Genomic DNA, 19525 nt, shown 5'->3' with positions numbered 1-19525 from the left:
CACAGTGCTTACAGTTAGCGGTATTCACTTTGATGCCAACCTGTTGTGGCTACAGACCCGTCATACGACCGTCACCTGCGGCCATACTGCGACGTTAGCACCTGTCTACGAATGCTTCATACGATTCTTGTTTTATATGCTACACTTACAAGCATGTCAACCGCTTGTCATCACCGAAAAAATGCAAAAAAACGGCCGCCTTGCATTCCGCTACCTGTCCATCAGCGACGGCAGATCTGTGGCAAGCTCTAAGCTGTGCAGGCGCTCCGTGGCCGAGCAGCAGGAGGAGAGATGCCTTCCTTGGTGGCAGCTCCCTGCAGAGTGCCGAAGACCAGAGTGGCCGCGCCGCCGTTGTCAGTGGATGACATGCAATTGTCGAGCCACGGAGATCACGTTGCTTTGCGATGTGCACCCGCCTGGTAGCACAGCACGCGAACAGTGGCCCTGTGGCGCAACGGATAACGCGTCTGACTACGGATCAGAAGATTCCAGGTTCGAATCCTGGCAGGGTCGGCATTTTGTTAGTTGCGGGCGCGTAGCTAGGCAGTGCATTCGAATGTCTCCACCTTCGTGGAGTGCAATGTTAATCCTGAGCATCTCGCAGCTGCATCTCGAGACGATCGCGGTAAATATCGCTTCGTGCAAGCGTCAGCGTAGCGTCAGTCGAGCAAAGTCGAGACAAGTCAAGCTGGCAGATGCTACGCAGTTAATTAAACGGTAGGCGACGCAGACAACGCTTTTCCAAGTGTCCCATGTCACGCACCGAAGAGCGCGCATCTGTCCGCACAGCAGAGTGGCGCAGTGGAAGCGTGCTGGGCCCATAACCCAGAGGTCCGTGGATCGAAACCACGCTCTGCTAAAATTATTCTTTTTCTTGGGTGCTTCGAGCTCGATCATTAATCCTGGGGTGCGCTGATTCAGCGTCGACGGCAAACCCTGTGAGTTGTGAAACGACGACGTCGTGTGCAGAATACGAGAAACACTTCCTAAGACGCAGACTTTCTTACGATTTTTTAGCAATTACATTCCTTGATCACAACGGTAATGCTTTTTCGGGCCACATGTGCAACCTTCGCGATATAAAAATCGCACCTCCCCGGCGGGGAATCGAACCCCGGTCTCCCGCGTGACAGGCGGGGATACTAACCACTATACTACCGAGGAACACGCAGTCGTTGACTACAGTGCACGCACATTTATGGTCTCTCAGGTACGTGATGCATCTCAAATCTAGCGTCCCGATGCTTCCATAGTCAGCTGCTACGAAATAAAAGTATGCCCCAGGTGAGGCTCGAACTCACAACCCCGGCATTGCTCACGGCTACTGCCTTATAAGTACCGTGCGCTAACCAATTGCGCCACTGGGGCTACAGCACAGTGCTTACAGTTAGCGGTATTCACTTTGATGCCAACCTGTTGTGGCTACAGACCCGTCATACGACCGTCACCTGCGGCCATACTGCGACGTTAGCACCTGTCTACGAATGCTTCATACGATTCTTGTTTTATATGCTACACTTACAAGCATGTCAACCGCTTGTCATCACCGAAAAAATGCAAAAAAACGGCCGCCTTGCATTCCGCTACCTGTCCATCAGCGACGGCAGATCTGTGGCAAGCTCTAAGCTGTGCAGGCGCTCCGTGGCCGAGCAGCAGGAGGAGAGATGCCTTCCTTGGTGGCAGCTCCCTGCAGAGTGCCGAAGACCAGAGTGGCCGCGCCGCCGTTGTCAGTGGATGACATGCAATTGTCGAGCCACGGAGATCACGTTGCTTTGCGATGTGCACCCGCCTGGTAGCACAGCATGCGAACAGTGGCCCTGTGGCGCAACGGATAACGCGTCTGACTACGGATCAGAAGATTCCAGGTTCGAATCCTGGCAGGGTCGGCATTTTGTTAGTTGCGGGCGCGTAGCTAGGCAGTGCATTCGAATGTCTCCACCTTCGTGGAGTGCAATGTTAATCCTGAGCATCTCGCAGCTGCATCTCGAGACGATCGCGGTAAATATCGCTTCGTGCAAGCGTCAGCGTAGCGTCAGTCGAGCAAAGTCGAGACAAGTCAAGCTGGCAGATGCTACGCAGTTAATTAAACGGTAGGCGACGCAGACAACGCTTTTCCAAGTGTCCCATGTCACGCACCGAAGAGCGCGCATCTGTCCGCACAGCAGAGTGGCGCAGTGGAAGCGTGCTGGGCCCATAACCCAGAGGTCCGTGGATCGAAACCACGCTCTGCTAAAATTATTCTTTTTCTTGGGTGCTTCGAGCTCGATCATTAATCCTGGGGTGCGCTGATTCAGCGTCGACGGCAAACCCTGTGAGTTGTGAAACGACGACGTCGTGTGCAGAATACGAGAAACACTTCCTAAGACGCAGACTTTCTTACGATTTTTTAGCAATTACATTCCTTGATCACAACGGTAATGCTTTTTCGGGCCACATGTGCAACCTTCGCGATATAAAAATCGCACCTCCCCGGCGGGGAATCGAACCCCGGTCTCCCGCGTGACAGGCGGGGATACTAACCACTATACTACCGAGGAACACGCAGTCGTTGACTACAGTGCACGCACATTTATGGTCTCTCAGGTACGTGATGCATCTCAAATCTAGCGTCCCGATGCTTCCATAGTCAGCTGCTACGAAATAAAAGTATGCCCCAGGTGAGGCTCGAACTCACAACCCCGGCATTGCTCACGGCTACTGCCTTATAAGTACCGTGCGCTAACCAATTGCGCCACTGGGGCTACAGCACAGTGCTTACAGTTAGCGGTATTCACTTTGATGCCAACCTGTTGTGGCTACAGACCCGTCATACGACCGTCACCTGCGGCCATACTGCGACGTTAGCACCTGTCTACGAATGCTTCATACGATTCTTGTTTTATATGCTACACTTACAAGCATGTCAACCGCTTGTCATCACCGAAAAAATGCAAAAAAACGGCCGCCTTGCATTCCGCTACCTGTCCATCAGCGACGGCAGATCTGTGGCAAGCTCTAAGCTGTGCAGGCGCTCCGTGGCCGAGCAGCAGGAGGAGAGATGCCTTCCTTGGTGGCAGCTCCCTGCAGAGTGCCGAAGACCAGAGTGGCCGCGCCGCCGTTGTCAGTGGATGACATGCAATTGTCGAGCCACGGAGATCACGTTGCTTTGCGATGTGCACCCGCCTGGTAGCACAGCATGCGAACAGTGGCCCTGTGGCGCAACGGATAACGCGTCTGACTACGGATCAGAAGATTCCAGGTTCGAATCCTGGCAGGGTCGGCATTTTGTTAGTTGCGGGCGCGTAGCTAGGCAGTGCATTCGAATGTCTCCACCTTCGTGGAGTGCAATGTTAATCCTGAGCATCTCGCAGCTGCATCTCGAGACGATCGCGGTAAATATCGCTTCGTGCAAGCGTCAGCGTAGCGTCAGTCGAGCAAAGTCGAGACAAGTCAAGCTGGCAGATGCTACGCAGTTAATTAAACGGTAGGCGACGCAGACAACGCTTTTCCAAGTGTCCCATGTCACGCACCGAAGAGCGCGCATCTGTCCGCACAGCAGAGTGGCGCAGTGGAAGCGTGCTGGGCCCATAACCCAGAGGTCCGTGGATCGAAACCACGCTCTGCTAAAATTATTCTTTTTCTTGGGTGCTTCGAGCTCGATCATTAATCCTGGGGTGCGCTGATTCAGCGTCGACGGCAAACCCTGTGAGTTGTGAAACGACGACGTCGTGTGCAGAATACGAGAAACACTTCCTAAGACGCAGACTTTCTTACGATTTTTTAGCAATTACATTCCTTGATCACAACGGTAATGCTTTTTCGGGCCACATGTGCAACCTTCGCGATATAAAAATCGCACCTCCCCGGCGGGGAATCGAACCCCGGTCTCCCGCGTGACAGGCGGGGATACTAACCACTATACTACCGAGGAACACGCAGTCGTTGACTACAGTGCACGCACATTTATGGTCTCTCAGGTACGTGATGCATCTCAAATCTAGCGTCCCGATGCTTCCATAGTCAGCTGCTACGAAATAAAAGTATGCCCCAGGTGAGGCTCGAACTCACAACCCCGGCATTGCTCACGGCTACTGCCTTATAAGTACCGTGCGCTAACCAATTGCGCCACTGGGGCTACAGCACAGTGCTTACAGTTAGCGGTATTCACTTTGATGCCAACCTGTTGTGGCTACAGACCCGTCATACGACCGTCACCTGCGGCCATACTGCGACGTTAGCACCTGTCTACGAATGCTTCATACGATTCTTGTTTTATATGCTACACTTACAAGCATGTCAACCGCTTGTCATCACCGAAAAAATGCAAAAAAACGGCCGCCTTGCATTCCGCTACCTGTCCATCAGCGACGGCAGATCTGTGGCAAGCTCTAAGCTGTGCAGGCGCTCCGTGGCCGAGCAGCAGGAGGAGAGATGCCTTCCTTGGTGGCAGCTCCCTGCAGAGTGCCGAAGACCAGAGTGGCCGCGCCGCCGTTGTCAGTGGATGACATGCAATTGTCGAGCCACGGAGATCACGTTGCTTTGCGATGTGCACCCGCCTGGTAGCACAGCATGCGAACAGTGGCCCTGTGGCGCAACGGATAACGCGTCTGACTACGGATCAGAAGATTCCAGGTTCGAATCCTGGCAAGGTCGGCATTTTGTTAGTTGCGGGCGCGTAGCTAGGCAGTGCATTCGAATGTCTCCACCTTCGTGGAGTGCAATGTTAATCCTGAGCATCTCGCAGCTGCATCTCGAGACGATCGCGGTAAATATCGCTTCGTGCAAGCGTCAGCGTAGCGTCAGTCGAGCAAAGTCGAGACAAGTCAAGCTGGCAGATGCTACGCAGTTAATTAAACGGTAGGCGACGCAGACAACGCTTTTCCAAGTGTCCCATGTCACGCACCGAAGAGCGCGCATCTGTCCGCACAGCAGAGTGGCGCAGTGGAAGCGTGCTGGGCCCATAACCCAGAGGTCCGTGGATCGAAACCACGCTCTGCTAAAATTATTCTTTTTCTTGGGTGCTTCGAGCTCGATCATTAATCCTGGGGTGCGCTGATTCAGCGTCGACGGCAAACCCTGTGAGTTGTGAAACGACGACGTCGTGTGCAGAATACGAGAAACACTTCCTAAGACGCAGACTTTCTTACGATTTTTTAGCAATTACATTCCTTGATCACAACGGTAATGCTTTTTCGGGCCACATGTGCAACCTTCGCGATATAAAAATCGCACCTCCCCGGCGGGGAATCGAACCCCGGTCTCCCGCGTGACAGGCGGGGATACTAACCACTATACTACCGAGGAACACGCAGTCGTTGACTACAGTGCACGCACATTTATGGTCTCTCAGGTACGTGATGCATCTCAAATCTAGCGTCCCGATGCTTCCATAGTCAGCTGCTACGAAATAAAAGTATGCCCCAGGTGAGGCTCGAACTCACAACCCCGGCATTGCTCACGGCTACTGCCTTATAAGTACCGTGCGCTAACCAATTGCGCCACTGGGGCTACAGCACAGTGCTTACAGTTAGCGGTATTCACTTTGATGCCAACCTGTTGTGGCTACAGACCCGTCATACGACCGTCACCTGCGGCCATACTGCGACGTTAGCACCTGTCTACGAATGCTTCATACGATTCTTGTTTTATATGCTACACTTACAAGCATGTCAACCGCTTGTCATCACCGAAAAAATGCAAAAAAACGGCCGCCTTGCATTCCGCTACCTGTCCATCAGCGACGGCAGATCTGTGGCAAGCTCTAAGCTGTGCAGGCGCTCCGTGGCCGAGCAGCAGGAGGAGAGATGCCTTCCTTGGTGGCAGCTCCCTGCAGAGTGCCGAAGACCAGAGTGGCCGCGCCGCCGTTGTCAGTGGATGACATGCAATTGTCGAGCCACGGAGATCACGTTGCTTTGCGATGTGCACCCGCCTGGTAGCACAGCACGCGAACAGTGGCCCTGTGGCGCAACGGATAACGCGTCTGACTACGGATCAGAAGATTCCAGGTTCGAATCCTGGCAGGGTCGGCATTTTGTTAGTTGCGGGCGCGTAGCTAGGCAGTGCATTCGAATGTCTCCACCTTCGTGGAGTGCAATGTTAATCCTGAGCATCTCGCAGCTGCATCTCGAGACGATCGCGGTAAATATCGCTTCGTGCAAGCGTCAGCGTAGCGTCAGTCGAGCAAAGTCGAGACAAGTCAAGCTGGCAGATGCTACGCAGTTAATTAAACGGTAGGCGACGCAGACAACGCTTTTCCAAGTGTCCCATGTCACGCACCGAAGAGCGCGCATCTGTCCGCACAGCAGAGTGGCGCAGTGGAAGCGTGCTGGGCCCATAACCCAGAGGTCCGTGGATCGAAACCACGCTCTGCTAAAATTATTCTTTTTCTTGGGTGCTTCGAGCTCGATCATTAATCCTGGGGTGCGCTGATTCAGCGTCGACGGCAAACCCTGTGAGTTGTGAAACGACGACGTCGTGTGCAGAATACGAGAAACACTTCCTAAGACGCAGACTTTCTTACGATTTTTTAGCAATTACATTCCTTGATCACAACGGTAATGCTTTTTCGGGCCACATGTGCAACCTTCGCGATATAAAAATCGCACCTCCCCGGCGGGGAATCGAACCCCGGTCTCCCGCGTGACAGGCGGGGATACTAACCACTATACTACCGAGGAACACGCAGTCGTTGACTACAGTGCACGCACATTTATGGTCTCTCAGGTACGTGATGCATCTCAAATCTAGCGTCCCGATGCTTCCATAGTCAGCTGCTACGAAATAAAAGTATGCCCCAGGTGAGGCTCGAACTCACAACCCCGGCATTGCTCACGGCTACTGCCTTATAAGTACCGTGCGCTAACCAATTGCGCCACTGGGGCTACAGCACAGTGCTTACAGTTAGCGGTATTCACTTTGATGCCAACCTGTTGTGGCTACAGACCCGTCATACGACCGTCACCTGCGGCCATACTGCGACGTTAGCACCTGTCTACGAATGCTTCATACGATTCTTGTTTTATATGCTACACTTACAAGCATGTCAACCGCTTGTCATCACCGAAAAAATGCAAAAAAACGGCCGCCTTGCATTCCGCTACCTGTCCATCAGCGACGGCAGATCTGTGGCAAGCTCTAAGCTGTGCAGGCGCTCCGTGGCCGAGCAGCAGGAGGAGAGATGCCTTCCTTGGTGGCAGCTCCCTGCAGAGTGCCGAAGACCAGAGTGGCCGCGCCGCCGTTGTCAGTGGATGACATGCAATTGTCGAGCCACGGAGATCACGTTGCTTTGCGATGTGCACCCGCCTGGTAGCACAGCATGCGAACAGTGGCCCTGTGGCGCAACGGATAACGCGTCTGACTACGGATCAGAAGATTCCAGGTTCGAATCCTGGCAAGGTCGGCATTTTGTTAGTTGCGGGCGCGTAGCTAGGCAGTGCATTCGAATGTCTCCACCTTCGTGGAGTGCAATGTTAATCCTGAGCATCTCGCAGCTGCATCTCGAGACGATCGCGGTAAATATCGCTTCGTGCAAGCGTCAGCGTAGCGTCAGTCGAGCAAAGTCGAGACAAGTCAAGCTGGCAGATGCTACGCAGTTAATTAAACGGTAGGCGACGCAGACAACGCTTTTCCAAGTGTCCCATGTCACGCACCGAAGAGCGCGCATCTGTCCGCACAGCAGAGTGGCGCAGTGGAAGCGTGCTGGGCCCATAACCCAGAGGTCCGTGGATCGAAACCACGCTCTGCTAAAATTATTCTTTTTCTTGGGTGCTTCGAGCTCGATCATTAATCCTGGGGTGCGCTGATTCAGCGTCGACGGCAAACCCTGTGAGTTGTGAAACGACGACGTCGTGTGCAGAATACGAGAAACACTTCCTAAGACGCAGACTTTCTTACGATTTTTTAGCAATTACATTCCTTGATCACAACGGTAATGCTTTTTCGGGCCACATGTGCAACCTTCGCGATATAAAAATCGCACCTCCCCGGCGGGGAATCGAACCCCGGTCTCCCGCGTGACAGGCGGGGATACTAACCACTATACTACCGAGGAACACGCAGTCGTTGACTACAGTGCACGCACATTTATGGTCTCTCAGGTACGTGATGCATCTCAAATCTAGCGTCCCGATGCTTCCATAGTCAGCTGCTACGAAATAAAAGTATGCCCCAGGTGAGGCTCGAACTCACAACCCCGGCATTGCTCACGGCTACTGCCTTATAAGTACCGTGCGCTAACCAATTGCGCCACTGGGGCTACAGCACAGTGCTTACAGTTAGCGGTATTCACTTTGATGCCAACCTGTTGTGGCTACAGACCCGTCATACGACCGTCACCTGCGGCCATACTGCGACGTTAGCACCTGTCTACGAATGCTTCATACGATTCTTGTTTTATATGCTACACTTACAAGCATGTCAACCGCTTGTCATCACCGAAAAAATGCAAAAAAACGGCCGCCTTGCATTCCGCTACCTGTCCATCAGCGACGGCAGATCTGTGGCAAGCTCTAAGCTGTGCAGGCGCTCCGTGGCCGAGCAGCAGGAGGAGAGATGCCTTCCTTGGTGGCAGCTCCCTGCAGAGTGCCGAAGACCAGAGTGGCCGCGCCGCCGTTGTCAGTGGATGACATGCAATTGTCGAGCCACGGAGATCACGTTGCTTTGCGATGTGCACCCGCCTGGTAGCACAGCATGCGAACAGTGGCCCTGTGGCGCAACGGATAACGCGTCTGACTACGGATCAGAAGATTCCAGGTTCGAATCCTGGCAGGGTCGGCATTTTGTTAGTTGCGGGCGCGTAGCTAGGCAGTGCATTCGAATGTCTCCACCTTCGTGGAGTGCAATGTTAATCCTGAGCATCTCGCAGCTGCATCTCGAGACGATCGCGGTAAATATCGCTTCGTGCAAGCGTCAGCGTAGCGTCAGTCGAGCAAAGTCGAGACAAGTCAAGCTGGCAGATGCTACGCAGTTAATTAAACGGTAGGCGACGCAGACAACGCTTTTCCAAGTGTCCCATGTCACGCACCGAAGAGCGCGCATCTGTCCGCACAGCAGAGTGGCGCAGTGGAAGCGTGCTGGGCCCATAACCCAGAGGTCCGTGGATCGAAACCACGCTCTGCTAAAATTATTCTTTTTCTTGGGTGCTTCGAGCTCGATCATTAATCCTGGGGTGCGCTGATTCAGCGTCGACGGCAAACCCTGTGAGTTGTGAAACGACGACGTCGTGTGCAGAATACGAGAAACACTTCCTAAGACGCAGACTTTCTTACGATTTTTTAGCAATTACATTCCTTGATCACAACGGTAATGCTTTTTCGGGCCACATGTGCAACCTTCGCGATATAAAAATCGCACCTCCCCGGCGGGGAATCGAACCCCGGTCTCCCGCGTGACAGGCGGGGATACTAACCACTATACTACCGAGGAACACGCAGTCGTTGACTACAGTGCACGCACATTTATGGTCTCTCAGGTACGTGATGCATCTCAAATCTAGCGTCCCGATGCTTCCGTAGTCAGCTGCTACGAAATAAAAGTATGCCCCAGGTGAGGCTCGAACTCACAACCCCGGCATTGCTCACGGCTACTGCCTTATAAGTACCGTGCGCTAACCAATTGCGCCACTGGGGCTACAGCACAGTGCTTACAGTTAGCGGTATTCACTTTGATGCCAACCTGTTGTGGCTACAGACCCGTCATACGACCGTCACCTGCGGCCATACTGCGACGTTAGCACCTGTCTACGAATGCTTCATACGATTCTTGTTTTATATGCTACACTTACAAGCATGTCAACCGCTTGTCATCACCGAAAAAATGCAAAAAAACGGCCGCCTTGCATTCCGCTACCTGTCCATCAGCGACGGCAGATCTGTGGCAAGCTCTAAGCTGTGCAGGCGCTCCGTGGCCGAGCAGCAGGAGGAGAGATGCCTTCCTTGGTGGCAGCTCCCTGCAGAGTGCCGAAGACCAGAGTGGCCGCGCCGCCGTTGTCAGTGGATGACATGCAATTGTCGAGCCACGGAGATCACGTTGCTTTGCGATGTGCACCCGCCTGGTAGCACAGCACGCGAACAGTGGCCCTGTGGCGCAACGGATAACGCGTCTGACTACGGATCAGAAGATTCCAGGTTCGAATCCTGGCAGGGTCGGCATTTTGTTAGTTGCGGGCGCGTAGCTAGGCAGTGCATTCGAATGTCTCCACCTTCGTGGAGTGCAATGTTAATCCTGAGCATCTCGCAGCTGCATCTCGAGACGATCGCGGTAAATATCGCTTCGTGCAAGCGTCAGCGTAGCGTCAGTCGAGCAAAGTCGAGACAAGTCAAGCTGGCAGATGCTACGCAGTTAATTAAACGGTAGGCGACGCAGACAACGCTTTTCCAAGTGTCCCATGTCACGCACCGAAGAGCGCGCATCTGTCCGCACAGCAGAGTGGCGCAGTGGAAGCGTGCTGGGCCCATAACCCAGAGGTCCGTGGATCGAAACCACGCTCTGCTAAAATTATTCTTTTTCTTGGGTGCTTCGAGCTCGATCATTAATCCTGGGGTGCGCTGATTCAGCGTCGACGGCAAACCCTGTGAGTTGTGAAACGACGACGTCGTGTGCAGAATACGAGAAACACTTCCTAAGACGCAGACTTTCTTACGATTTTTTAGCAATTACATTCCTTGATCACAACGGTAATGCTTTTTCGGGCCACATGTGCAACCTTCGCGATATAAAAATCGCACCTCCCCGGCGGGGAATCGAACCCCGGTCTCCCGCGTGACAGGCGGGGATACTAACCACTATACTACCGAGGAACACGCAGTCGTTGACTACAGTGCACGCACATTTATGGTCTCTCAGGTACGTGATGCATCTCAAATCTAGCGTCCCGATGCTTCCATAGTCAGCTGCTACGAAATAAAAGTATGCCCCAGGTGAGGCTCGAACTCACAACCCCGGCATTGCTCACGGCTACTGCCTTATAAGTACCGTGCGCTAACCAATTGCGCCACTGGGGCTACAGCACAGTGCTTACAGTTAGCGGTATTCACTTTGATGCCAACCTGTTGTGGCTACAGACCCGTCATACGACCGTCACCTGCGGCCATACTGCGACGTTAGCACCTGTCTACGAATGCTTCATACGATTCTTGTTTTATATGCTACACTTACAAGCATGTCAACCGCTTGTCATCACCGAAAAAATGCAAAAAAACGGCCGCCTTGCATTCCGCTACCTGTCCATCAGCGACGGCAGATCTGTGGCAAGCTCTAAGCTGTGCAGGCGCTCCGTGGCCGAGCAGCAGGAGGAGAGATGCCTTCCTTGGTGGCAGCTCCCTGCAGAGTGCCGAAGACCAGAGTGGCCGCGCCGCCGTTGTCAGTGGATGACATGCAATTGTCGAGCCACGGAGATCACGTTGCTTTGCGATGTACACCCGCCTGGTAGCACAGCACGCGAACAGTGGCCCTGTGGCGCAACGGATAACGCGTCTGACTACGGATCAGAAGATTCCAGGTTCGAATCCTGGCAGGGTCGGCATTTTGTTAGTTGCGGGCGCGTAGCTAGGCAGTGCATTCGAATGTCTCCACCTTCGTGGAGTGCAATGTTAATCCTGAGCATCTCGCAGCTGCATCTCGAGACGATCGCGGTAAATATCGCTTCGTGCAAGCGTCAGCGTAGCGTCAGTCGAGCAAAGTCGAGACAAGTCAAGCTGGCAGATGCTACGCAGTTAATTAAACGGTAGGCGACGCAGACAACGCTTTTCCAAGTGTCCCATGTCACGCACCGAAGAGCGCGCATCTGTCCGCACAGCAGAGTGGCGCAGTGGAAGCGTGCTGGGCCCATAACCCAGAGGTCCGTGGATCGAAACCACGCTCTGCTAAAATTATTCTTTTTCTTGGGTGCTTCGAGCTCGATCATTAATCCTGGGGTGCGCTGATTCAGCGTCGACGGCAAACCCTGTGAGTTGTGAAACGACGACGTCGTGTGCAGAATACGAGAAACACTTCCTAAGACGCAGACTTTCTTACGATTTTTTAGCAATTACATTCCTTGATCACAACGGTAATGCTTTTTCGGGCCACATGTGCAACCTTCGCGATATAAAAATCGCACCTCCCCGGCGGGGAATCGAACCCCGGTCTCCCGCGTGACAGGCGGGGATACTAACCACTATACTACCGAGGAACACGCAGTCGTTGACTACAGTGCACGCACATTTATGGTCTCTCAGGTACGTGATGCATCTCAAATCTAGCGTCCCGATGCTTCCATAGTCAGCTGCTACGAAATAAAAGTATGCCCCAGGTGAGGCTCGAACTCACAACCCCGGCATTGCTCACGGCTACTGCCTTATAAGTACCGTGCGCTAACCAATTGCGCCACTGGGGCTACAGCACAGTGCTTACAGTTAGCGGTATTCACTTTGATGCCAACCTGTTGTGGCTACAGACCCGTCATACGACCGTCACCTGCGGCCATACTGCGACGTTAGCACCTGTCTACGAATGCTTCATACGATTCTTGTTTTATATGCTACACTTACAAGCATGTCAACCGCTTGTCATCACCGAAAAAATGCAAAAAAAACGGCCGCCTTGCATTCCGCTACCTGTCCATCAGCGACGGCAGATCTGTGGCAAGCTCTAAACTGTGCAGGCGCTCCGTGGCCGAGCAGCAGGAGGAGAGATGCCTTCCTTGGTGGCAGCTCCCTGCAGAGTGCCGAAGACCAGAGTGGCCGCGCCGCCGTTGTCAGTGGATGACATGCAATTGTCGAGCCACGGAGATCACGTTGCTTTGCGATGTGCACCCGCCTGGTAGCACAGCACGCGAACAGTGGCCCTGTGGCGCAACGGATAACGCGTCTGACTACGGATCAGAAGATTCCAGGTTCGAATCCTGGCAGGGTCGGCATTTTGTTAGTTGCGGGCGCGTAGCTAGGCAGTGCATTCGAATGTCTCCACCTTCGTGGAGTGCAATGTTAATCCTGAGCATCTCGCAGCTGCATCTCGAGACGATCGCGGTAAATATCGCTTCGTGCAAGCGTCAGCGTAGCGTCAGTCGAGCAAAGTCGAGACAAGTCAAGCTGGCAGATGCTACGCAGTTAATTAAACGGTAGGCGACGCAGACAACGCTTTTCCAAGTGTCCCATGTCACGCACCGAAGAGCGCGCATCTGTCCGCACAGCAGAGTGGCGCAGTGGAAGCGTGCTGGGCCCATAACCCAGAGGTCCGTGGATCGAAACCACGCTCTGCTAAAATTATTCTTTTTCTTGGGTGCTTCGAGCTCGATCATTAATCCTGGGGTGCGCTGATTCAGCGTCGACGGCAAACCCTGTGAGTTGTGAAACGACGACGTCGTGTGCAGAATACGAGAAACACTTCCTAAGACGCAGACTTTCTTACGATTTTTTAGCAATTACATTCCTTGATCACAACGGTAATGCTTTTTCGGGCCACATGTGCAACCTTCGCGATATAAAAATCGCACCTCCCCGGCGGGGAATCGAACCCCGGTCTCCCGCGTGACAGGCGGGGATACTAACCACTATACTACCGAGGAACACGCAGTCGTTGACTACAGTGCACGCACATTTATGGTCTCTCAGGTACGTGATGCATCTCAAATCTAGCGTCCCGATGCTTCCATAGTCAGCTGCTACGAAATAAAAGTATGCCCCAGGTGAGGCTCGAACTCACAACCCCGGCATTGCTCACGGCTACTGCCTTATAAGTACCGTGCGCTAACCAATTGCGCCACTGGGGCTACAGCACAGTGCTTACAGTTAGCGGTATTCACTTTGATGCCAACCTGTTGTGGCTACAGACCCGTCATACGACCGTCACCTGCGGCCATACTGCGACGTTAGCACCTGTCTACGAATGCTTCATACGATTCTTGTTTTATATGCTACACTTACAAGCATGTCAACCGCTTGTCATCACCGAAAAAATGCAAAAAAACGGCCGCCTTGCATTCCGCTACCTGTCCATCAGCGACGGCAGATCTGTGGCAAGCTCTAAGCTGTGCAGGCGCTCCGTGGCCGAGCAGCAGGAGGAGAGATGCCTTCCTTGGTGGCAGCTCCCTGCAGAGTGCCGAAGACCAGAGTGGCCGCGCCGCCGTTGTCAGTGGATGACATGCAATTGTCGAGCCACGGAGATCACGTTGCTTTGCGATGTGCACCCGCCTGGTAGCACAGCACGCGAACAGTGGCCCTGTGGCGCAACGGATAACGCGTCTGACTACGGATCAGAAGATTCCAGGTTCGAATCCTGGCAGGGTCGGCATTTTGTTAGTTGCGGGCGCGTAGCTAGGCAGTGCATTCGAATGTCTCCACCTTCGTGGAGTGCAATGTTAATCCTGAGCATCTCGCAGCTGCATCTCGAGACGATCGCGGTAAATATCGCTTCGTGCAAGCGTCAGCGTAGCGTCAGTCGAGCAAAGTCGAGACAAGTCAAGCTGGCAGATGCTACGCAGTTAATTAAACGGTAGGCGACGCAGACAACGCTTTTCCAAGTGTCCCATGTCACGCACCGAAGAGCGCGCATCTGTCCGCACAGCAGAGTGGCGCAGTGGAAGCGTGCTGGGCCCATAACCCAGAGGTCCGTGGATCGAAACCACGCTCTGCTAAAATTATTCTTTTTCTTGGGTGCTTCGAGCTCGATCATTAATCCTGGGGTGCGCTGATTCAGCGTCGACGGCAAACCCTGTGAGTTGTGAAACGACGACGTCGTGTGCAGAATACGAGAAACACTTCCTAAGACGCAGACTTTCTTACGATTTTTTAGCAATTACATTCCTTGATCACAACGGTAATGCTTTTTCGGGCCACATGTGCAACCTTCGCGATATAAAAATCGCACCTCCCCGGCGGGGAATCGAACCCCGGTCTCCCGCGTGACAGGCGGGGATACTAACCACTATACTACCGAGGAACACGCAGTCGTTGACTACAGTGCACGCACATTTATGGTCTCTCAGGTACGTGATGCATCTCAAATCTAGCGTCCCGATGCTTCCATAGTCAGCTGCTACGAAATAAAAGTATGCCCCAGGTGAGGCTCGAACTCACAACCCCGGCATTGCTCACGGCTACTGCCTTATAAGTACCGTGCGCTAACCAATTGCGCCACTGGGGCTACAGCACAGTGCTTACAGTTAGCGGTATTCACTTTGATGCCAACCTGTTGTGGCTACAGACCCGTCATACGACCGTCACCTGCGGCCATACTGCGACGTTAGCACCTGTCTACGAATGCTTCATACGATTCTTGTTTTATATGCTACACTTACAAGCATGTCAACCGCTTGTCATCACCGAAAAAATGCAAAAAAACGGCCGCCTTGCATTCCGCTACCTGTCCATCAGCGACGGCAGATCTGTGGCAAGCTCTAAGCTGTGCAGGCGCTCCGTGGCCGAGCAGCAGGAGGAGAGATGCCTTCCTTGGTGGCAGCTCCCTGCAGAGTGCCGAAGACCAGAGTGGCCGCGCCGCCGTTGTCAGTGGATGACATGCAATTGTCGAGCCACGGAGATCACGTTGCTTTGCGATGTACACCCGCCTGGTAGCACAGCACGCGAACAGTGGCCCTGTGGCGCAACGGATAACGCGTCTGACTACGGATCAGAAGATTCCAGGTTCGAATCCTGGCAGGGTCGGCATTTTGTTAGTTGCGGGCGCGTAGCTAGGCAGTGCATTCGAATGTCTCCACCTTCGTGGAGTGCAATGTTAATCCTGAGCATCTCGCAGCTGCATCTCGAGACGATCGCGGTAAATATCGCTTCGTGCAAGCGTCAGCGTAGCGTCAGTCGAGCAAAGTCGAGACAAGTCAAGCTGGCAGATGCTACGCAGTTAATTAAACGGTAGGCGACGCAGACAACGCTTTTCCAAGTGTCCCATGTCACGCACCGAAGAGCGCGCATCTGTCCGCACAGCAGAGTGGCGCAGTGGAAGCGTGCTGGGCCCATAACCCAGAGGTCCGTGGATCGAAACCACGCTCTGCTAAAATTATTCTTTTTCTTGGGTGCTTCGAGCTCGATCATTAATCCTGGGGTGCGCTGATTCAGCGTCGACGGCAAACCCTGTGAGTTGTGAAACGACGACGTCGTGTGCAGAATACGAGAAACACTTCCTAAGACGCAGACTTTCTTACGATTTTTTAGCAATTACATTCCTTGATCACAACGGTAATGCTTTTTCGGGCCACATGTGCAACCTTCGCGATATAAAAATCGCACCTCCCCGGCGGGGAATCGAACCCCGGTCTCCCGCGTGACAGGCGGGGATACTAACCACTATACTACCGAGGAACACGCAGTCGTTGACTACAGTGCACGCACATTTATGGTCTCTCAGGTACGTGATGCATCTCAAATCTAGCGTCCCGATGCTTCCATAGTCAGCTGCTACGAAATAAAAGTATGCCCCAGGTGAGGCTCGAACTCACAACCCCGGCATTGCTCACGGCTACTGCCTTATAAGTACCGTGCGCTAACCAATTGCGCCACTGGGGCTACAGCACAGTGCTTACAGTTAGCGGTATTCACTTTGATGCCAACCTGTTGTGGCTACAGACCCGTCATACGACCGTCACCTGCGGCCATACTGCGACGTTAGCACCTGTCTACGAATGCTTCATACGATTCTTGTTTTATATGCTACACTTACAAGCATGTCAACCGCTTGTCATCACCGAAAAAATGCAAAAAAACGGCCGCCTTGCATTCCGCTACCTGTCCATCAGCGACGGCAGATCTGTGGCAAGCTCTAAACTGTGCAGGCGCTCCGTGGCCGAGCAGCAGGAGGAGAGATGCCTTCCTTGGTGGCAGCTCCCTGCAGAGTGCCGAAGACCAGAGTGGCCGCGCCGCCGTTGTCAGTGGATGACATGCAATTGTCGAGCCACGGAGATCACGTTGCTTTGCGATGTGCACCCGCCTGGTAGCACAGCACGCGAACAGTGGCCCTGTGGCGCAACGGATAACGCGTCTGACTACGGATCAGAAGATTCCAGGTTCGAATCCTGGCAGGGTCGGCATTTTGTTAGTTGCGGGCGCGTAGCTAGGCAGTGCATTCGAATGTCTCCACCTTCGTGGAGTGCAATGTTAATCCTGAGCATCTCGCAGCTGCATCTCGAGACGATCGCGGTAAATATCGCTTCGTGCAAGCGTCAGCGTAGCGTCAGTCGAGCAAAGTCGAGACAAGTCAAGCTGGCAGATGCTACGCAGTTAATTAAACGGTAGGCGACGCAGACAACGCTTTTCCAAGTGTCCCATGTCACGCACCGAAGAGCGCGCATCTGTCCGCACAGCAGAGTGGCGCAGTGGAAGCGTGCTGGGCCCATAACCCAGAGGTCCGTGGATCGAAACCACGCTCTGCTAAAATTATTCTTTTTCTTGGGTGCTTCGAGCTCGATCATTAATCCTGGGGTGCGCTGATTCAGCGTCGACGGCAAACCCTGTGAGTTGTGAAACGACGACGTCGTGTGCAGAATACGAGAAACACTTCCTAAGACGCAGACTTTCTTACGATTTTTTAGCAATTACATTCCTTGATCACAACGGTAATGCTTTTTCGGGCCACATGTGCAACCTTCGCGATATAAAAATCGCACCTCCCCGGCGGGGAATCGAACCCCGGTCTCCCGCGTGACAGGCGGGGATACTAACCACTATACTACCGAGGAACACGCAGTCGTTGACTACAGTGCACGCACATTTATGGTCTCTCAGGTACGTGATGCATCTCAAATCTAGCGTCCCGATGCTTCCATAGTCAGCTGCTACGAAATAAAAGTATGCCCCAGGTGAGGCTCGAACTCACAACCCCGGCATTGCTCACGGCTACTGCCTTATAAGTACCGTGCGCTAACCAATTGCGCCACTGGGGCTACAGCACAGTGCTTACAGTTAGCGGTATTCACTTTGATGCCAACCTGTTGTGGCTACAGACCCGTCATACGACCGTCACCTGCGGCCATACTGCGACGTTAGCACCTGTCTACGAATGCTTCATACGATTCTTGTTTTATATGCTACACTTACAAGCATGTCAACCGCTTGTCATCACCGAAAAAATGCAAAAAAACGGCCGCCTTGCATTCCGCTACCTGTCCATCAGCGACGGCAGATCTGTGGCAAGCTCTAAGCTGTGCAGGCGCTCCGTGGCCGAGCAGCAGGAGGAGAGATGCCTTCCTTGGTGGCAGCTCCCTGCAGAGTGCCGAAGACCAGAGTGGCCGCGCCGCCGTTGTCAGTGGATGACATGCAATTGTCGAGCCACGGAGATCACGTTGCTTTGCGATGTGCACCCGCCTGGTAGCACAGCACGCGAACAGTGGCCCTGTGGCGCAACGGATAACGCGTCTGACTACGGATCAGAAGATTCCAGGTTCGAATCCTGGCAGGGTCGGCATTTTGTTAGTTGCGGGCGCGTAGCTAGGCAGTGCATTCGAATGTCTCCACCTTCGTGGAGTGCAATGTTAATCCTGAGCATCTCGCAGCTGCATCTCGAGACGATCGCGGTAAATATCGCTTCGTGCAAGCGTCAGCGTAGCGTCAGTCGAGCAAAGTCGAGACAAGTCAAGCTGGCAGATGCTACGCAGTTAATTAAACGGTAGGCGACGCAGACAACGCTTTTCCAAGTGTCCCATGTCACGCACCGAAGAGCGCGCATCTGTCCGCACAGCAGAGTGGCGCAGTGGAAGCGTGCTGGGCCCATAACCCAGAGGTCCGTGGATCGAAACCACGCTCTGCTAAAATTATTCTTTTTCTTGGGTGCTTCGAGCTCGATCATTAATCCTGGGGTGCGCTGATTCAGCGTCGACGGCAAACCCTGTGAGTTGTGAAACGACGACGTCGTGTGTAGAATACGAGAAACACTTCCTAAGACGCAGACTTTCTTACGATTTTTTAGCAATTACATTCCTTGATCACAACGGTAATGCTTTTTCGGGCCACATGTGCAACCTTCGCGATATAAAAATCGCACCTCCCCGGCGGGGAATCGAACCCCGGTCTCCCGCGTGACAGGCGGGGATACTAACCACTATACTACCGAGGAACACGCAGTCGTTGACTACAGTGCACGCACATTTATGGTCTCTCAGGTACGTGATGCATCTCAAATCTAGCGTCCCGATGCTTCCATAGTCAGCTGCTACGAAATAAAAGTATGCCCCAGGTGAGGCTCGAACTCACAACCCCGGCATTGCTCACGGCTACTGCCTTATAAGTACCGTGCGCTAACCAATTGCGCCACTGGGGCTACAGCACAGTGCTTACAGTTAGCGGTATTCACTTTGATGCCAACCTGTTGTGGCTACAGACCCGTCATACGACCGTCACCTGCGGCCATACTGCGACGTTAGCACCTGTCTACGAATGCTTCATACGATTCTTGTTTTATATGCTACACTTACAAGCATGTCAACCGCTTGTCATCACCGAAAAAATGCAAAAAAACGGCCGCCTTGCATTCCGCTACCTGTCCATCAGCGACGGCAGATCTGTGGCAAGCTCTAAGCTGTGCAGGCGCTCCGTGGCCGAGCAGCAGGAGGAGAGATGCCTTCCTT

At 53.4% G+C, this 19525-nt stretch overlaps 42 non-coding genes across 42 annotated transcripts; 14 read left to right on the top strand and 28 right to left on the bottom strand.

Annotated features, from left to right (window-relative positions):
* The first annotated feature begins 440 nt into the window (after positions 1-440).
* Positions 441-513, top strand: Trnar-acg. Its single transcript has one exon. It is a non-coding gene; the product is annotated as a tRNA-Arg (tRNA).
* A 579-nt stretch (positions 514-1092) lies between these two features.
* Trnad-guc lies at positions 1093-1164 on the bottom strand. The gene has a single exon. It is a non-coding gene; the product is annotated as a tRNA-Asp (tRNA).
* Positions 1165-1276: 112 nt separating this feature from the next.
* Positions 1277-1368, bottom strand: Trnai-uau. The gene is given in 2 exon segments: positions 1277-1312; positions 1331-1368. It is a non-coding gene; the product is annotated as a tRNA-Ile (tRNA).
* Positions 1369-1813: 445 nt separating this feature from the next.
* On the top strand, positions 1814-1886 carry Trnar-acg. The gene has a single exon. It is a non-coding gene; the product is annotated as a tRNA-Arg (tRNA).
* A 579-nt stretch (positions 1887-2465) lies between these two features.
* On the bottom strand, positions 2466-2537 carry Trnad-guc. Its single transcript has one exon. It is a non-coding gene; the product is annotated as a tRNA-Asp (tRNA).
* A 112-nt stretch (positions 2538-2649) lies between these two features.
* Trnai-uau lies at positions 2650-2741 on the bottom strand. The gene is given in 2 exon segments: positions 2650-2685; positions 2704-2741. It is a non-coding gene; the product is annotated as a tRNA-Ile (tRNA).
* Positions 2742-3186: 445 nt separating this feature from the next.
* On the top strand, positions 3187-3259 carry Trnar-acg. Its single transcript has one exon. It is a non-coding gene; the product is annotated as a tRNA-Arg (tRNA).
* A 579-nt stretch (positions 3260-3838) lies between these two features.
* Positions 3839-3910, bottom strand: Trnad-guc. The gene has a single exon. It is a non-coding gene; the product is annotated as a tRNA-Asp (tRNA).
* A 112-nt stretch (positions 3911-4022) lies between these two features.
* On the bottom strand, positions 4023-4114 carry Trnai-uau. The gene is given in 2 exon segments: positions 4023-4058; positions 4077-4114. It is a non-coding gene; the product is annotated as a tRNA-Ile (tRNA).
* Positions 4115-4559: 445 nt separating this feature from the next.
* Positions 4560-4632, top strand: Trnar-acg. Its single transcript has one exon. It is a non-coding gene; the product is annotated as a tRNA-Arg (tRNA).
* Positions 4633-5211: 579 nt separating this feature from the next.
* Positions 5212-5283, bottom strand: Trnad-guc. Its single transcript has one exon. It is a non-coding gene; the product is annotated as a tRNA-Asp (tRNA).
* Positions 5284-5395: 112 nt separating this feature from the next.
* On the bottom strand, positions 5396-5487 carry Trnai-uau. Its single transcript is given in 2 exon segments — positions 5396-5431; positions 5450-5487. It is a non-coding gene; the product is annotated as a tRNA-Ile (tRNA).
* A 445-nt stretch (positions 5488-5932) lies between these two features.
* Trnar-acg lies at positions 5933-6005 on the top strand. Its single transcript has one exon. It is a non-coding gene; the product is annotated as a tRNA-Arg (tRNA).
* Positions 6006-6584: 579 nt separating this feature from the next.
* Trnad-guc lies at positions 6585-6656 on the bottom strand. Its single transcript has one exon. It is a non-coding gene; the product is annotated as a tRNA-Asp (tRNA).
* Positions 6657-6768: 112 nt separating this feature from the next.
* On the bottom strand, positions 6769-6860 carry Trnai-uau. Its single transcript is given in 2 exon segments — positions 6769-6804; positions 6823-6860. It is a non-coding gene; the product is annotated as a tRNA-Ile (tRNA).
* Positions 6861-7305: 445 nt separating this feature from the next.
* On the top strand, positions 7306-7378 carry Trnar-acg. The gene has a single exon. It is a non-coding gene; the product is annotated as a tRNA-Arg (tRNA).
* Positions 7379-7957: 579 nt separating this feature from the next.
* Positions 7958-8029, bottom strand: Trnad-guc. Its single transcript has one exon. It is a non-coding gene; the product is annotated as a tRNA-Asp (tRNA).
* A 112-nt stretch (positions 8030-8141) lies between these two features.
* Positions 8142-8233, bottom strand: Trnai-uau. Its single transcript is given in 2 exon segments — positions 8142-8177; positions 8196-8233. It is a non-coding gene; the product is annotated as a tRNA-Ile (tRNA).
* Positions 8234-8678: 445 nt separating this feature from the next.
* Positions 8679-8751, top strand: Trnar-acg. The gene has a single exon. It is a non-coding gene; the product is annotated as a tRNA-Arg (tRNA).
* A 579-nt stretch (positions 8752-9330) lies between these two features.
* Positions 9331-9402, bottom strand: Trnad-guc. Its single transcript has one exon. It is a non-coding gene; the product is annotated as a tRNA-Asp (tRNA).
* A 112-nt stretch (positions 9403-9514) lies between these two features.
* Positions 9515-9606, bottom strand: Trnai-uau. The gene is given in 2 exon segments: positions 9515-9550; positions 9569-9606. It is a non-coding gene; the product is annotated as a tRNA-Ile (tRNA).
* A 445-nt stretch (positions 9607-10051) lies between these two features.
* On the top strand, positions 10052-10124 carry Trnar-acg. Its single transcript has one exon. It is a non-coding gene; the product is annotated as a tRNA-Arg (tRNA).
* A 579-nt stretch (positions 10125-10703) lies between these two features.
* Trnad-guc lies at positions 10704-10775 on the bottom strand. The gene has a single exon. It is a non-coding gene; the product is annotated as a tRNA-Asp (tRNA).
* Positions 10776-10887: 112 nt separating this feature from the next.
* On the bottom strand, positions 10888-10979 carry Trnai-uau. The gene is given in 2 exon segments: positions 10888-10923; positions 10942-10979. It is a non-coding gene; the product is annotated as a tRNA-Ile (tRNA).
* A 445-nt stretch (positions 10980-11424) lies between these two features.
* Positions 11425-11497, top strand: Trnar-acg. Its single transcript has one exon. It is a non-coding gene; the product is annotated as a tRNA-Arg (tRNA).
* Positions 11498-12076: 579 nt separating this feature from the next.
* Trnad-guc lies at positions 12077-12148 on the bottom strand. The gene has a single exon. It is a non-coding gene; the product is annotated as a tRNA-Asp (tRNA).
* A 112-nt stretch (positions 12149-12260) lies between these two features.
* Trnai-uau lies at positions 12261-12352 on the bottom strand. The gene is given in 2 exon segments: positions 12261-12296; positions 12315-12352. It is a non-coding gene; the product is annotated as a tRNA-Ile (tRNA).
* Positions 12353-12798: 446 nt separating this feature from the next.
* Positions 12799-12871, top strand: Trnar-acg. Its single transcript has one exon. It is a non-coding gene; the product is annotated as a tRNA-Arg (tRNA).
* Positions 12872-13450: 579 nt separating this feature from the next.
* On the bottom strand, positions 13451-13522 carry Trnad-guc. The gene has a single exon. It is a non-coding gene; the product is annotated as a tRNA-Asp (tRNA).
* A 112-nt stretch (positions 13523-13634) lies between these two features.
* Positions 13635-13726, bottom strand: Trnai-uau. Its single transcript is given in 2 exon segments — positions 13635-13670; positions 13689-13726. It is a non-coding gene; the product is annotated as a tRNA-Ile (tRNA).
* A 445-nt stretch (positions 13727-14171) lies between these two features.
* Positions 14172-14244, top strand: Trnar-acg. Its single transcript has one exon. It is a non-coding gene; the product is annotated as a tRNA-Arg (tRNA).
* Positions 14245-14823: 579 nt separating this feature from the next.
* Positions 14824-14895, bottom strand: Trnad-guc. The gene has a single exon. It is a non-coding gene; the product is annotated as a tRNA-Asp (tRNA).
* A 112-nt stretch (positions 14896-15007) lies between these two features.
* On the bottom strand, positions 15008-15099 carry Trnai-uau. The gene is given in 2 exon segments: positions 15008-15043; positions 15062-15099. It is a non-coding gene; the product is annotated as a tRNA-Ile (tRNA).
* A 445-nt stretch (positions 15100-15544) lies between these two features.
* Positions 15545-15617, top strand: Trnar-acg. Its single transcript has one exon. It is a non-coding gene; the product is annotated as a tRNA-Arg (tRNA).
* A 579-nt stretch (positions 15618-16196) lies between these two features.
* On the bottom strand, positions 16197-16268 carry Trnad-guc. The gene has a single exon. It is a non-coding gene; the product is annotated as a tRNA-Asp (tRNA).
* Positions 16269-16380: 112 nt separating this feature from the next.
* Positions 16381-16472, bottom strand: Trnai-uau. Its single transcript is given in 2 exon segments — positions 16381-16416; positions 16435-16472. It is a non-coding gene; the product is annotated as a tRNA-Ile (tRNA).
* A 445-nt stretch (positions 16473-16917) lies between these two features.
* Trnar-acg lies at positions 16918-16990 on the top strand. The gene has a single exon. It is a non-coding gene; the product is annotated as a tRNA-Arg (tRNA).
* Positions 16991-17569: 579 nt separating this feature from the next.
* Trnad-guc lies at positions 17570-17641 on the bottom strand. The gene has a single exon. It is a non-coding gene; the product is annotated as a tRNA-Asp (tRNA).
* Positions 17642-17753: 112 nt separating this feature from the next.
* Trnai-uau lies at positions 17754-17845 on the bottom strand. Its single transcript is given in 2 exon segments — positions 17754-17789; positions 17808-17845. It is a non-coding gene; the product is annotated as a tRNA-Ile (tRNA).
* Positions 17846-18290: 445 nt separating this feature from the next.
* On the top strand, positions 18291-18363 carry Trnar-acg. Its single transcript has one exon. It is a non-coding gene; the product is annotated as a tRNA-Arg (tRNA).
* Positions 18364-18942: 579 nt separating this feature from the next.
* Positions 18943-19014, bottom strand: Trnad-guc. The gene has a single exon. It is a non-coding gene; the product is annotated as a tRNA-Asp (tRNA).
* A 112-nt stretch (positions 19015-19126) lies between these two features.
* Trnai-uau lies at positions 19127-19218 on the bottom strand. The gene is given in 2 exon segments: positions 19127-19162; positions 19181-19218. It is a non-coding gene; the product is annotated as a tRNA-Ile (tRNA).
* Positions 19219-19525: the final 307 nt, after the last annotated feature.

The sequence above is a fragment of the Schistocerca piceifrons genome, chromosome 8, assembly GCF_021461385.2.
Source record: "Schistocerca piceifrons isolate TAMUIC-IGC-003096 chromosome 8, iqSchPice1.1, whole genome shotgun sequence".
Taxonomy (NCBI): Eukaryota; Metazoa; Arthropoda; class Insecta; order Orthoptera; family Acrididae; genus Schistocerca; species Schistocerca piceifrons.
Note: the sequence above shows the minus strand (reverse complement) of the source record. Positions and strands in the feature narration are given on the sequence as shown.